The sequence below is a fragment of the Sceloporus undulatus genome, chromosome 11, assembly GCF_019175285.1.
Source record: "Sceloporus undulatus isolate JIND9_A2432 ecotype Alabama chromosome 11, SceUnd_v1.1, whole genome shotgun sequence".
Taxonomy (NCBI): domain Eukaryota; kingdom Metazoa; phylum Chordata; class Lepidosauria; order Squamata; family Phrynosomatidae; genus Sceloporus; species Sceloporus undulatus.
The window spans coordinates 9,923,926-9,937,390 of record NC_056532.1 but is presented as its reverse complement, the minus strand read 5'-3'; the positions used below and the strand labels follow the sequence as shown (position 1 = coordinate 9,937,390).

General features: G+C 44.2%; 1 protein-coding gene across 2 annotated transcripts in view; it reads left to right on the top strand.

Moving 5' to 3' along the window:
* Positions 1-13,465, top strand: part of VPS53 (VPS53 subunit of GARP complex) — a 42,849-nt gene that overhangs the window by 6,338 nt on the left and 23,046 nt on the right. Inside the window, exon 1 of one of the 2 annotated variants that reach the window (XM_042442650.1) lies at positions 12,035-12,050. The exons of the other annotated variant lie outside the window; for it this stretch is intronic. The gene's annotated coding sequence lies outside the window, so the exon portion shown is untranslated. Of the gene's footprint in view, positions 1-12,034; positions 12,051-13,465 lie in introns of those variants that run through there. 2 annotated transcript variants of the gene reach the window in all.

Genomic DNA, 13,465 nt, shown 5'->3' with positions numbered 1-13,465 from the left:
AGAGCACTCTACTAGGCCTTTGTAGCTCCTCCAGCGCAGTTCTATGGCCAGCGTCTGTCGGACGTTGGCCACAGATGCATTGGAGGACCAAGAGATTCCTAGAGAGGTGTCCTCTCAGGTAAAAACACAGCATTTTTATTATTTGTGGGTTTTCCATATTCACGCGGGTCTTGTGCCCCTAACCCTAGCGAATACGAAGGGACAAATGTACTTGGTTTTATGAGGAGTGCCAGTGCAGACATGTACATTTTTTATGAGTCAGGGATACAAATAGCTTCCCTTTTGCTTTTACCTGTGTCGCACAATCTATTAGTTGTGTTGGCTTTTCTGAATCCCTGTCTTTTTGTTCCCTCCACAATATTTTCTTAAAGCACAATGCGCTCATGTACCCTTTAAGAGAAAAATATATAGCCTATACTCTCTGCAGTAACACCGTGCCAATAGTTTCTTGTGGGTTTTTCGGGCCATGTGGGCATGTTCTAGAAGTGTTTATTCCTGACGTTTCGCCAGCATCTGTGGCTGGCATCTTCAAAGATCTCTGAATGCACCAAACGCATTTCTGGGTATGCACAGATGCTGGCGAAAAACGTCAGGAATAAACTCTTCTAGAGCATGGCCACATAGCCCCAAAAACCCACAAAAAACTATGGATACCAGCCACGAAAGCCTTTGACTTCACCCTAAATACTCTTCCCCACCAATATTTTTGGAAGGACATGCATTTGTCCTCTTCATCACTGAAGGCACCCAATGCTATGTGTGTTTTTCAAAAGGGGGGACATGTGCTTTTCCCGCACTGCAAGGTAACATTAGCCAAATTGTATTTCTGTATTTGGAATATCGCTGGAATAGGATTTGGGGTTAAGCTGCAGCAGCGGTTAAGTTGTTCCAGAAGCAACCTAAATGTTCCAAGCCCTAAGAATTCAGTGAAGTGACTTTCTCTCATTTTCCCTTACTACATTAGGGGAAAAAAGAACGAAAGAAAAAACGATAAGCTATCCCAAGAGCTGCCAGATTCAAAGCTAAAAGGTCAGTCTTTCATTCCTCACCCAAAGGGACGCTTAACTCTCTCCGTCGCAGACAGCTAGATACGCAACGATGGCTCCCTGGTAGTTTCTAACATCTAACAGTCACTCCTTAAAAAGGAATGTTTTACCCACTGGCAACAAATTTCAACCCATCCCCATGAAAACCCTTCTCAACCAGACAGCAGCGTACACTTTTTAAGACATGTCTTTTCATATATGCAACTGCGAGGCAAAAAGCGTGTGGGTCGGCTCTAAATGCCGCTTGCGCCGGAAAACCAGACGCACATTTCTTTTTGTTTTGGAACGGACTGCCAAAGGGATCGCTTGGGGTGAGGTATGGGATCCTAAACGCTTTGCTCCCTTCATACGGGTATCCTATTGAGCATGTTACTGCTCATTTATCCTTATAGCAGGTAACTCTCGCCAAACTTTTTGAGTCCTGGAATAATTCAGTCGCACCCTGAGGCTGGAAGCGAAAAGGCTTTGTTTGCACGGTATAGATTAGTTTCGGTTGAAGGAAGTAGCCAACGGAAGCACACTTCGCGTACCTGGCACCTGCGTCTCTACAAACTTCTCCGTCCTTAAGAGCAAAAGAACTATTGATCTTCATCAATAAACAACTCAGAACCATTTCGCCGTTTTGCCGCAAAGCAATCCTGTTCTCACACGCAAGACGTTGCGAAGCTCCTCTCAACCATCAATCACATTTACAAAAACGTATCTCAACCAAAGTCCGCTACCGGCGTTTTCACTCTGAACAACTTACATGTCGCAGACAAAAGCTTGAACGCAAGATGCATCCTTCTCTGGGTGTGTGTAGTGAATATCACCCTCTTTTGGAACATCTTTTTTTTGGCATCGCAAAGGCAGCGACGATGCGCCCGACACAAAGACTCCCACTCTTAAGCCCCATTTCCCACGCAAACCACCCTTGCTCTGTCTTTCAACAACATTTAAAATCGTCCTCATTTAAAAGCAACCTTTCCTTTGGTCAAAGTGCTTCGAAAGGCATCATAGCAATTCAAGAATTGTTCTAGAAGACAAGATTTTCTCCTTTTAAAAAAGTCCATTCATGCTACTTGCCAATATAGTGTTGCTTTTATGGTATCCTCAGGACTCTCTGTTGACTGTTGGCTTAGTCTATAAAAATAAATACAGTACAATAAATAACCTCGCCGTCGAACTTTGGATTTGCTACTAAGGAACGGCCGCTATGACAGACAGCATAAATGGTTTCGAGCTAAAAATGGAAGTGAATGTGGGAAGAATACAAATTCAATGGAGGGAGTAGCAATCGGTCCAAGACTGAGCCATGTTGGTCGACTAACACCTTTCTAGACGGACAACTGGATTTCCACATCCTTCCATAGCGCATAATAGTTTGGGAGGCTTAAAATCCACCACTCACTAGCTACAAGTGCAGATATCACTATGGAGCCAGGACAAATTTGCTTCTAACACATCTTTTTCACGACCAAATTTCACATTTTGTGGCTCGCTCTCAGCCTATACTCACACATGAAGATACACCACCAATCTATCAAGAATACAAACTGACTGCGCACGACTACAAGCCTTCCTTCCAAAACGTGAAGGACATCCTTTTTGTGCTTGTGGCGATTCAGACGACCGGTTTACAACACGCACCATGCTCAACCATAGCAGGAACTGGTCCAAAAACCTTACTTTAATAACACAGGACTTAATTAATTTTCTCCGATTTCCTATAGATGTTGCAAAGCCACATCTAAATGAGATGCCGAAATTGGCGTTGCCGTTGCTCAGAGTGCTTACGGCGCAAGAACTGTGAATGGCTCTTATGCGTTAGGTTCGCAAAGTTGCGTCACTTAAAAAAGAAATTCCTAATGACCCCAAGGAAACGTTCAGATTTATCCTTGCCACAAGTTACAAGCAAAGCTACACAGCAACGCCTAGCGACTAAACCATGGTGAAGAATTAGGCAATTTGATTGCGAATGAAATGAACAATCAAAAATAAACCCCTTTCTGTAGTTAAACAACTTGGTGCGACCAGTCACCTAAGGATTCGTTGCGGTTTAACACAAAATACTCTTTTAAAACAACGCTCCAGATCGAGACTCGTTTCTTTTCCAAGGCTTCTTTAAAAGAACAAAGCTGGCGTAAAAGCTATTTTTCGATCGAGCTGAAAAGATCTGCGCCACAGACTTTAGCATAATAAGTGAGCTTCTGCGATGAGTGAAAATAAATTATAGCTTTGGGGATTTAAGTGCAAAAGGGGGTGGGTTGGGTTAGGTTCTTCAACGACACGCTTTCCACAGCACAAAGAGTCGATTGAAGGATTATTTTCATCCGAAGGCTGTGGTCCCAGGTTCCTTTTCTTCTAGGAAAGCGAGCCACGTTTTTGTCTTTCGAAAAGAAAGATTCCCTTATTCCTGCGGAAAGAAAGAAAAAAACCAGGGCACAGAAATTACAGACGGCTCCGTGTTTTTTTAAACGAAGATGAAGGGAAAGGTTTGAGTAAAAGTTTACTTTCCCATCCACGAAAATTAAGTGCAGTACTCATAGGATCCTTTAAGGCTTGAAGATGCACTCTGAGGGAGAGGTAGCTACGGATGACGTTCATCGGGATAACTTTCCTAGGAAGCGAGGTTTTCATCCATCTTCATCCGGCGGAAAAGTTTAAAAAGACGTATTGCGGTGGGTGAGAAAGAGCGGTTCAGCAACCTTCGGGGTTATCCTCATTCCCGGAAGATTCCAGCTCCACGCTGGACAAGAACTTCCGCATGTGCTTTCGGCAATTCCATTACACTGTGCACTCATAGCTTACAAAAATGTTATATATATATATATATATATATAATGTTTCTTTCATTTCCGTTAAAGAAAATATGAAACAAACTCACTAAAGGGGAAAAACACACACATACTGTAATAAACACAGAACTGTGCCTGAAGACATTTAGAATCATTCTCCCCGAAGCCTCAGCCAAGTTGGCCAATAGTCAGGGATTCTGGAGCTGGAGTCCAAAATCCCTTAACGAGCACGGTTTGGGGACCCTGATAGCTAGACGCTCTAGACTATATATAACTAGATAATAGATAGATAGCTACATAGATTGGGATTGTGTGCTGCGTGTGCCCCATTAAACTGGTCCCAAACGGTGCCCTTTAAGAGCTTTTGGATTCATTCTCCCAGAAGCCTCCGCCACGTGGCCCAATAGTTCAGGGATTCTGGGAGCTGGAGTCCAAAATCCCTTAAAGAGCACTGGTTTTGGGGACCACTGCTAGATAGATAGATAGATATAATATAAATAGATAATAGATTATATTAGATACATAGTTGGGTTGGTGTGCGAGTGTGCATAAAAATGGTCCCCAAACTGTGCCCTAAGGGTTTGGACTTCATCTCCCCAGAAGCTCAGCCACGTTGGCCCCTAGTCAGGATTCTGGTGAGCTGGAGTCCAAAATCCCTTAAGAGACGGTTTTGGGACCCCTGATGATAGTAGATAGATAGATATAATATAAATAGTAATAGATTAGATAGTACATAGCTTGGGTGTGTGTGCGCGGTGCATTATTAAAAGCTGCGTCCCCAAACTGTGCCTTAAAGAAGCTTTTGGACTTCATCTCCCAGAGCCCAGCCACGTTGCCAATCGTCAGGGATCTGGGAGCTGGCGTCCAAAAATCTAAGAAGCACGGTTGGGGACCCCTTGATAGATCGATAGATATAATAATATACATAGATCATAGATTATATAGATACAAGACTTGGGTGTGTGTGCGGGTGCATAAAACTGCGTTCCCCAAACTCTGCCCTTTAAGCGCTTTTGGAATTCCATCTCCAGAAAGCTCAGCCATGTCGGCAAATAGTCTAAGATTTTGGGAGCTGGGAAAGTCCAAAATCCTTTAAAGGGATGGGGACCACTGATACATAAATAATATGGATATATAAACACAGATGATTAGATAGAAGTCTATTATCTATCTGCTCTGTCTATCTATCAGCTATCTATCTATAGAGAGAGAAAACAGTGGTCCCAAACTGTTCCTTAAGAGATTCTGGACCCTGAACTGATCCCTGTTCCTTGGTCAGCTGTTGCCTGCTGTTGTTCTCTTCTCCGCCCTCCATTGGGCTTCCGCTGCTGCCCAACACGCCTCTTTCCCCGCTCCTCCACGCTGATTGGCTGATTTCTGTTTCTCTCCTTTTCAGGGAGGGTCCTACCAGTATTCCCCGATGCGACCGTTCCGGAAAGTAGTTCAAGAAAATAGTCAATACCGATGGAAGGACGAGGAGCTGGACTTGGCGGACGCCACTGGAGGCAGCTCAGCTGGCCCCTGAGTCCAGCTGGGCCATCGAGCAGGTCCGACGCAAGGGTTTGGGTTTGACTACAACTCCCATATCCCCGCGATATAGGGGATGTGGGGATTTGCAGGCTCCCTGCAATACAGGTTGTACCTTGGAGTGGCTTCCTTGGGTTGTGGCTATTACTAGGAGGTGAAAGTGGAGGATATTGGTTGGTCGGTGTCTATGTGTTGCTTTGGGACGCAGCTCCATCATCCCCAGCCATACCGCGGGATGCTGGAGACTGAGCTCCCACCAGACTTTTCTTTGAGGTTAGGACATTAATAGAGGAGGAGAGTGGGGAAGGTTTGATTGTTTGAGATGTGTGTGGTGATTCTGACTGCCAACTCCCATCAATCCCCCGCAATAAAGGTTTAATTTGGAGTGGCTTCACTTGAGGGTGGGTATTACTAGGAAAACGTGGTTGTGTGTGTGTGTGTTTGGGTGTGTGCTTTCTGAATACAACTCCCATCATCCCCACAATACAGTTCTTAATTGGAACTAGCTTCTCTTTGAAGTTGGGGTATCACTCAGAGGAAAATGGGGGGTGGTTGGTGTGTATGTGTGTGTCTTCTACTGCAATCACTCACACTACTAATACAGGGATGATGGACTGCAGCTCAATAAGCCCCACCATAACATGGGGGGGGTCCTTGGTGGTTGTGGGTTCTGACTGCAAATGCATCACCCCAACAAGACATGTTGTACTCTGAGTAATTTGGATGGCTTTGGTTACTAATAGGAACGAAGGGAGGGGTTGCTTGGTTAGAATGTGTGCTTTGATTGCAACCCCATCATCCCCAACAAGAGGCGTTGTTAATTTGGAGTGGCTTCTCTTTGAGATTGGGGCTATTAATAGAGAGAAAGGGTTTTTTGCTTGTTTGGGGTTGTGATTCTGCCCTGCCATTCCCATATCACCAGCAATACAGGGTACATTGGGACTGCAGTCCCATAAGACACACCTAACAACAGCGAAGGTTTTGTTGTGTGTTGTGTGTGTGTGCGCATCTGACTGCAGCCTTGCTATCAGCCCAATTACAAGGGGGGGGGGGGGGTCTGCTTGGTAGGTGGTTGCTTCTGACTGCAACTCCCATCACGACACAGTACAGAGGCTTCGGACTTAGTTATGGAGACATTGACATCTCTGTTAATGAGAGCATCTTGCTACAAGAAGCTAGGGTTTCCAGACTCCTACCCTAAGCCTGGGCAGTCAAAAGAGTCTCGAAATGATTATTTCTGCAACCCATCACCCCAGCAAGGGATGAACTGGGTTATTTCTTAAGGGTTTTTTGACCTGTTTGATTCTTTTTCCTCTCAACCACGGTTTCCCCAGCCAAGATCCCTTGGACCGGGCCGACTTTCAACGCTCTGAGTACATCATGCGCTTTTTCACGACGAGAAGTGCGTCTTTCTGGAGCGGAGTGTGAGTTTTAACCCCGTATCTTGGGTATGAATCATCGGTTTTGAAGGGACCCCAAGACCATCCCATCCAACCCTATTTGCCATGCCGGAACTCTCAATCGAAGCACCCAAATGCAATCCCTGCCTTGTTTAAAGACCTCCCACAGACGGAGACTTCACTCACTTTCCACTATCACAACATGTTACTCTCAGAATTCTTCCTAATGTTTGAGTTGGAATCTCTTTTCCTGTCGTTTGCATCCATTGCTCCATGGGTCTAGTCTCTGGATACATCATAAACAAGCTTGCGCATTCCATATGTTGTCTCTAAGCATCAAAAACAACTTGATGATCTCCCTATATTATCTCTCGCATCAGAAAAACAACTTGCTGCATCTCCATATATTAGTCTCCTGGAGCATCAGAAAACAAGCTTGTGCCATCTCCTATATTGTCACTGGAGAATCAGAAAACAAGCTGCTGCATCTCCATATATTAGCCTCTCTGGAGCATCAGAAAAAGCTGCTCCATCTCCATTATATCTCTGGAGCATCAGAAAACAACTTTGCTCATCTCCATATAGTAGTCTCGGAGCATCAAAAACAAGCTGCCCCATCTCCATATAGTAGTCTCTGAGCATCAGAAAACCAAGCTTGCTCATCTTCAATAAGTCCTCTGGAGCCTCAGCAAACAATTGCCCAATCTCCATATAGTAGTCTCTGAGCATTCAGCAAACAAGCTTGCTGCATCTCCATATATAGTCTTGGAGCATCAGAAAACAAGCTTGCCCATCTCCATATATTAGTTCTGAGCATCAAAAAACAAGCTTTGCCCATCTCATATATTCGTCTCTGGAGCATCAGAAAACAAGCTTCTCCATTCTCCATATATTAGTCACTGAACATCAGAAAAACAAGCTTGCTCCATCTCCATTTTAGTCCTGCAGCCTCAGAACCAAGCTTGCCTCCATCTCCATATTAGTAGTTCTCTGGACATCAGAAAACACGCTTGCCTGCATACTCCATATATTAGTACTGGAGATCAGCAAACAAGCTTGCTCCATCTCCATCTAGTAGTCTCTGGACATCAGAAAACACAAGCTTGCTGCATCTCCATATATTAGTCTATGCGGCATCCGAAAACAAGCTTGCTGCCATCTCCCTATAGTCGTCTCTGGAGCATCAGAAAACAAGCTTGCTGATCTCCCTATATAGTCTCTGGAGCATCAGAAACAAGTTGCTGCATCTCCATTATTTAGTCTTGGAGCATCAGAAAACAACTTGCTGCATCTCCATATATTAGTTCTCTGGGCATCAGAAAAACAAGCTTGCTGCATCTCCATATATTAGTCTTGGGCATCAGAAAACAAGCTTGCTGCATCTCCACTACATTAGTCTCTGGAGCATCAGAAAACAAGCTTGCTGCATCTCCATATATAGTCTCTGGAGCATCAGACAACGTGCTGCATCTCCCTATGTTAGTTCGGAGACATCAGAAAACAAGCTTGCTCCATCTCCATATTAGTCTCTGGAGCATCAAAAAAGCTTGCTCCATCTCCATATAGTAGTCTCTGGGCATCAGAAACACAGTTGCTGCATCTCCCTTATTAGTCTCTGGAGCATCCAGAAAACAAGGCTTGCTGCATCTCCATATAGTAGTCTCTGGAGCAATCGAAAAACAAACTTGCTGCATCTCCATCTATTAGTCTTGGAGCATCAGAAAAACCAAGCTTGCTGCCTCTCCATAATTTGTCTCTGGAGCATCAGAAACACAAGCTTGCTCCATCTCCATATGTAGTTCTCTGGAGATCAGAAAAACAAGCTTGCTGCATCTCAACTATTAGTCTCTGGAGCATCAGACAACGCTTGCTGTCTCCATATAGTAGACTCTGGAACATCAGAAAACAAGCTTGTGCATCTCCATATTTAGTCTGGAGCATCAGAAAACAAGCTTGCTCCATCTCCATATAGATCTCTGCGCATCAGAAAACAAGCTTGCTGCATCTCCATATATTAGTCTCTGGAGCATCAGAAAACAAGCTTGCTGCTCTCATATATTAGGTCTCTGGAAATCAGAAAAACAAGCTTGCTGCATCTCCCCTAATTAGTCTCTGGCGCCTCAGAAACAAGCTTGCTGCCATCTCCATATAGTAGTCTTGAGCATCAGAAAACAACTTGTCCCTCTTCAATATGACATCCCTTCAAATACTTAACAGACTATCATATCATATCTTAACCTTCTCTTCCAGGCTAAAATCCTGCTCCCTAAATTGCTCCTGGCCAACTTTGGATTTCACTTGATTTATTCCATCACACACAAAAATTGGGATTCAACCAGCCTCGCAGGGGCTTGTGAGGATAAAACAGGGATGAGGAGGACTGAGTAGTTTCGTGCAGGTGTAATGGTTGAGAAAACATGGTAAAGTCTTTAAAAGGAGACAAGTCGGATTTAACACCTCCGAGGATTGCTTCTGCTTGGCTTTGCCTTCCTTGTCCGTTAGGGTCACCATTCCCATTGCGTGGCTTGATTTAATGGGCATTTGAGAAACGTAGAAACGTTGTGTTTTCTTCCTTTTTTCCCAAATCAACTAAAACACTTGCAGTAGATTATAGTAAACGGCGCAATGATGGCCCTATAGATAGGCTGGTTAGATGCGATAGATAGTTATTTGGATACCCCTCTCATCATTCCCAGCCAGCAATATGGGTGTATGTGGTGTTGTATCTGGCAAGCATCTGGACTCTTGGTTGTGTGTTTATGATTTAAAATCATAGCATTATAGAGTTGGACGAGGGACCATCCAGACAAACCAGTCAATATGTACATATTGTTGATGATGCTTGATTGATTACAAAAATGACATCCCGCCTTCTCCTGCAATGGGACTGCATTAGATTTAACGTTGTCGTTCCTCTTGGAAATGGGACTCCGGGTGGCTAGAGGAAAGGAACAAATCGACAACAACCAAAGATTGTTTTATTTTGACATTTAAAAAGCATTGCAAAAAATCACGGCGGGGAGAAGATATTGATTATGGAAGAGTGATCTTGTAGCATCTTTGAGACTAACTAAGAGAAAATCGGCAGCGTGAGCTTCCTGGCTTAAGTCTACTTCCTCAGATGCATATTGTTGTGGTGTTTCTTGGCTAAGATTTGTCCGGAGGCCGTTTGCCTTTGCTTGGAGACCAGAGAGTGTGGACTTGGCCCAAAGTCACCCAGTAGGTTTCCATGGAGGAGTGAGGGATCGAATCTGTCTCCAGACTCCAGAGTATAGTCTCTGAGAGATCTCTTCTGCTGTCTTTTTACGAAGATGTTCCCCGATTAAAGAGTAAAGGATAGCTTTCCGTCACATGGCGGACTGTTGAAGACTTTGGTGTTATTCCGTGATTAATATGTTTTGGCTTTTATATTATATATAGCATATAATTTATATATATTACTTATCCCAAACCACACTGCAGAATAATCCAGTTTGACCCGCTTAAGAACCGTGGTCAACCCAAGGTATCCTGGGAGCTGTGTTTGGTGAGACATTCAGCCTTCTCTGTCAGAGAGGTCCGGTGCCACAATAAATATTAATTCCACGATTTCTTAGCACTGAACCAGGGCAGGTAAAGCGGTCTCAGACTGGATTGTTTCCGCATTGGTTTTGGAAAGGTTTCCATCAACTTGGTCCGGGATTCTGGGAGTTGAATCCCATAGCATCCAGAGGTTGAAAGGCCGTGGAACTAAGCGATGGATCTTTTCTCCTCTCCATGACCTGCTTTTGTCTTACAGTCTTTGGCCAATATTGACGACGTGGTGAATAAGATCAAGCTCAAAATAAGGTAAGTAGGAGAGAGCTGTTTGTCTGGGTGTCTCCATAGTAAGCCAAAGAGTTGGTATCTTTATCTCTGTCCTGTGCGAAGCCTTGCTAAGAATATGGGAAGGTCTAGAGCATTGAAAATTACATTTTACACCAGGTAGTTACACCAGGTAGTAAAGGCGTCTCCTCTCTCTGAAAACGTGCTGGTTTTTATTTGCTGAATTGGAATCAGCAATGGAATTCTCCCTTTGTCAGAAAGGGGCAAACGCCTTGAAATTACTATTGCTTATTCCTCTTTCTTTCTTTCTTTCTTTCTCATTTAATTTAAATTTGAATTTGATTTATATCCTGTCATGGACTTTTTGGCGACTTACAATGAAGTTGGAAACCAAAGAGCCACCACTGTACAAATTACAAAAGAATTAACCGAGCGTCTTACTTGGAAGCAGCGGCAGTGCCAAAATCCACACCAGCGAGCGGTAGTAGCCAGGTTCTTAAAGGGTGAATCGCTTTTTGTGGACTACTGTGTGTATGCGACTAGAATCGACCTCATCTCTCAGTCAAAGACCGTGTTTTGGGACAAATGATGGATTTTGAGATGGCGGGCATAAGTCGAGGGTAAAACGTAGCGGATCGAAAGGAGGAAGACATGGAAAGGGACAACGATGCCCAAGATTCCGCCTGGATGCTAAAGTAGTGGTCCCAAAACTATGCTCTTTAAGGGATTTTGGACTCCAGCTCCCAGAATCCCCACAGTTGGGGACCACTGTACTAAAGGAGTTTAGGCGAGTCAGTGCTTCCAGACGATTTATATCTTGGCTTTTAACTAGGATGGTTCCTTGTATGTAAGAGTTTATGACCAATACTTCTGTCGACCCCGGATACTTCGACACAATTTTGGGGTCAGTTTTTTATTAGGATTTCTAGATTTATACTGAGTATTACAGTAACCAGACAGGTCTCTCCCCTCTTTCCGTCTCGGAGAAGTTCACAGGTGGGACACGGTCAGCATAGCATCGAGAGACCGTTCCAATTTCCGTCTGCCTTACACATTGTGGAAACTAAAACTGGAACCCAAACTGCATCTGAGAGCTGGTTTTTATTAAGCTCTCCCCAATGCTTCGAGTGCACAGACTCAAGCAATTCCGCGCTTGAAATTATTCCAAACAAGTTAATTCCAAATAGCACTAAACCTTGATTTTCCATTTGATATAAGGGATACTTTTTGCTCCGCCTTATATTAATGGACTTCGGATTTTGGATCCACAGGGGCACTGGAACCAAACCCCGGCGGATACCCAAGGACCCGCTGTACTTGTTACTCTCAGTAATGTCACGTTTTTTCTTTCTCTCTGGGTTGTTCATTCAGTCATCTCTTGGCGATGTTTTATTTTTCCTTGTCATAAAAGAGCCTTTCTTTCTTTTTCAGACGGCTGGATATAATATTCGGACGGTGGTCAGAGGGCCGATACTGTGGGGCAAGATGGTCGCGAGGTACGTGTTTTAGCTGTGAGCCAAGAGTTGTCACCTCTGTTCTGCATCCAAAACCTTTCTTGCCTTTTCAGCTTTTATTCCCAGAAGACCAGATAAGTAAGACTGATAAACCAGTTGGGCTGCAACTGAATGTGGGTAGTTTCATTGTGGTTTTCGGGCTCTGTGGCCACGTTCAGAAGAGTTTGTTTCTGATGTTTTGCCAGCATCTGTGGTTGGCATCTTCAGAGAATGTGGGATGCTTTGGTTCTTCAAGCTGACAGTGGCTGTTTGTTTGTTTGCTTGGAACGATGAATTAATTACTTCATTTTAACTATATCCTGCCTCTCTGTCCACTATGAAACCCAAGGGAGCTGACAGTACAAGGTAAAAACAAAATGCAGCAACACATGCCTAATACAAAAGTCAAAAAACAAATTAAAGTACAGCCATCCCTCTGATCCCATGGATTTTTTTATCACAGATTTGAGCATCCATGGCTTGAAATTACCAAAAAAAGTATAAATTCCAAATAGCAAACTTGGCCTGTTACAGACTGCCAAAATAAAGCTGCTTGGGGTCTTTTGGGGTCTGCTGTTTTAATGAAGCATGCACCCTAGAATCTCAGAAGCTGCCACCAAAGCTGCACTCCGGTGCTTGAAATGGAGTGTGGCTTTGGCGCAACCTCCGGACTCTTCGGACCCCCGCATCATTTAAATGCATACCTCCAAAGACCGAAGCAGCTTTATTTTGGCAATCTGTAACAGCCTTTGATTTTTCCATTTTATATAGGGACACCAATTTTGGTGTGCCATTATTTTAATGAGACTTGGATCATCCCGGATTTTGTTATCCACAGGGGGTCCTGCAACACACCCCAGCGAATACCAAGGGCCCACAGTACCATCTCTGAGTAGTCTTGCCTAAGAACCTTAAATTCATGGGGTCGCTTTGTAGTTGGTGGTCTGGCGTTGGACTGTGATGCTGAAGGCCAGGGTTTGAATCCCAGCTCGGCTTGCCAACCCGCTGGGTGACCTAGGCAAGTCACACTTCCTGCCTCAGAGGATGATGATGATGTTGCACCTTGCAACAAACCTTACCATGAAACTCCATGATAGGATCAACTTGCTAAATCGGAACGACTTAAGATGCAACAACACCAAGCCATGTTGGCTGGTAGATTCTGGGAACAGTGGTCCACAGAATGCATTTGCAAAGCTCTGGTCGGGGAAAAAAAAATGGAAAGCAGCACTTTACATTTTTGTGACAGGCGCATTGAGGAGCGGTGTGTTTTCACGCCACCCCCCTTTTGATTACGGTTCTCTGCCAGACTCGCCACAAGTAGCAGAAAGCCCACGGAATTCTAGGAATTTCCCAGCTTCGGCATTTTAATAGGTCAAAGCGGGGGAAACGGGGGCAAGTTGGCTTCTGGGATAGCG